We start from the raw sequence: 3,138 nt of genomic DNA on the forward strand, positions 1-3,138 counted from the left end.
CCAAATCCTCTCAAATACATGTGAAAACTAACTTAGGAAGTCAAAAGTAATTAAAATAAGTTAGAATAAATTAAAAAGCAGATTTTTTTGTAGTGGTAATCAAGCTGAATGTTTATAAAAACTTTATTTTATCAGAATAGTTAAGCATATGGAAGACATTATAAATAGTGAAATATATATCAGGTATACACATCTGTGTGTATACATATATCATATATATATACATTTGTATGTGTAGATATTTCACTATAATGTATGTATATAAATGTATAATGTGTATACATATGTATACATGTGTGTATATATGTATAAGTATACATATATATGTATACTTATATATACATGTGTATACATGTACATATGTGTATACATATACATATATACACATGTATATATAAGTATACATATATATGTATACATATACATATACATATATACACACATGTGTGTGCATGTGTATATTTATCTACAATTTGTAGAAGTCTAGAAAATCAGGTAGATATATCTTAGCTTCAAACAGGAAGAGTAGACATCATATTGTTTCTTTTTAAAAACAAACCAAATTTCAAGGCTGAAAACATTTATATAAATAACTAACAGATGTCAATAAACTTTATTCTTATGGTTCTGAGCAGTTAAACTAGTTGGTAGTAACAGAAAGTAACACAACCTGAGTTGGGAATCCCTATAGCAATCCCAATGTACAAATGTTTTTACATATATGTAATCCATAATGGTATTTGTTTTCATTTAGAAGCAAATTCCCATTAAAAATGCATTTAATTTTAATGGAAAATTTGAGATATTAATTAAATATAACCATCAATCCTATATTTTTTTTGTAATAATAATTCAAAGTTTCAGATAGGGTAGGAGATGGTAGGGCAATGTTTACTGAGTTGGCCTCTTTAGAAAATGATGTCTCAAAGCCCTTTCTCAACTAAAATGTACACTCCAAATGTAAAAGAGTCTATCTTTGACAGATGTTTAGGTCATGAAGGCAGATCCCTCATGGAAAGTGTTAGTGCCTTTATACCAGAGGCCTGAGGGGGCCTGTTTACCACTTTTTGCTCTTCCATCATGTGAGGAAGCATAGAAGATACCATCTATGAGGAATCGGCCCTCACTAGACACTGAATCTGCTAGCACCTTTATCTTGGACTTCTCAGCCTCCAGAACTGTGAACACTCAATTTCTGTTGTTTGTAAATTATTCAGTGTAAGGCATTTTGTAATAACAACCCAAATGAACTAAGATGGATATGTGTTTAGTTTATACATTTGCTTTATCTTATATTTTCTCCAGTCAGGAAAATTTATTTACTTGCCTTTGTCTCAACCTGAAAATATTATCTTTAGCAATAATTTGGTTTCAAAACATAGAAGTGTAGAATTAGAGAAGATGTTATACAACAGTAAAACAAATCTCTAGCCAATACAAAAAAATCCTTCTTCTACACTGCAGTCTTAGGATTATCCCATGTCTGCCTCAATCTCTCCAGTTTGGAAAAACTGGAACATGAGCTATTGAGCTATGTCTGAAACAGAGCTATTGAGTGTTCTACATGTGACAGCAGGTCTTATATTAGTTCATTTAATCCTCACATTCCCTACCTAGGAAAGAGTCACATTAACCTTTACTTTGAGATGAGGAAACAGTCTCAGGTAGTTTACATTAATTGCTCCATGTCTCATAGCTAATAAGGAGCTGAGCAATGATATGAAACAATGAAGTCTATATCTACCTGCCCACAAATCATTGTTCCTTTCACAACATTTACTACCTTTCACAAAATACAGACACAAAACCTATAAAGCAGCTGTATATATGCTAATTAAAACACGATAGATGAGTTTCAGAAAGAAAAATAACATTTTCTAGCTGCAGTGTGGACTGTGCCCTAACCTTTCCACTCCTGATGTAAACTAATGCTAAAAGAAAGGAGAAGAAGTTAAATTATTACTAATGCCTCAATTTAAAAGGCTAAGTATGATTATATAAATGTAAGGTGTGTTTTTGAGAAATAATCATCTTTATTTACAAAGATTAGCACTTTAAAAGTTGAAAGACATGGACTGTATCATTCTATATTCTAAATAATAATTTTAAAACTCAGTTCATTTTCATAAAGGTAGTCAGAAAAATTGAGCCTAAGTCAGAATTTCTCCTTTTCCCATTTGCTTCTAAAGAATTTAAGGGAACTTTTTTATTTCTGTACTTAAATTTTTAATATCATACAGGGCTTTTGTATGACTAGGAACTACTAACAAGGTATAGTGTTTTCTTTTAAAAAATCTTTCCATCTAATTAATATTCATTTTTGAATAGTAGACGCTGGCTTTCTCATTTTAAGTAAAAATAAAGGGCACTGCTCTTTGTAGCTAATTGCTAATTGAGCAATTACTCTATCATATTGCACTGGTAAAAAACATTACTTGAGGTTTTCAGCAACTTCTGATTTTAACTTAATAATCATTTGAGTCAAAATTATTTAGTAAATTAAGCATTTCTTTACCAGGCACTCTCTACACTTTAAGTAATTTCTAATTATGCTACCTAATGAAGTAATTATATCATTAGTTAGAAACTTGTCAGAGTAGTAAGTCTTTTTTAAAAGAATAATAAAATGTGGTGATAGTTTTTTCATGGAAGGAAACAATAATAAATATAAGCCATTATAAACAGTTGCCCAAATGTATGTCTACTTGTAGCTGGTGGAGAGGGAATTCAAAAGAATCTTGCATTTGCCTTTGTCTAGCACTGATTCATGGTAGATTAACCAGAGGGTTAAATGGGATTGAATTCTCAGTCCTCACTATCTTACTCTCATTTCCAATTCCCCATCCTGGCACTGGAGGTACCTTGCAGAATCAGAGTTAAAATTGATTAGCTTAGGTACACAGCCTGACCTGCTAGGCCTTCTCCCAGAAACCTTTGGATACGTTCGAACCATTGGTACAAGGGATCAAAAACCTGCCAGTGCTCATCAAACCTGACTCTAGTGCAGAGGAAACTATTACAACTTTGCTAGGGCTTCTACTATTAAAACTTTTCAGAAAACATATACTATGGGAAACTGCCCTTACGAATCACTGAGAAAAGGGCATTTGAAAATGGAAAGAAAAACTTTCAACCAAT

Source organism: Cebus imitator, unplaced genomic scaffold (assembly GCF_001604975.1).
Source record: "Cebus imitator isolate Cc_AM_T3 unplaced genomic scaffold, Cebus_imitator-1.0 Scaffold114, whole genome shotgun sequence".
In the NCBI taxonomy this organism is placed as follows: domain Eukaryota; kingdom Metazoa; phylum Chordata; class Mammalia; order Primates; family Cebidae; genus Cebus; species Cebus imitator.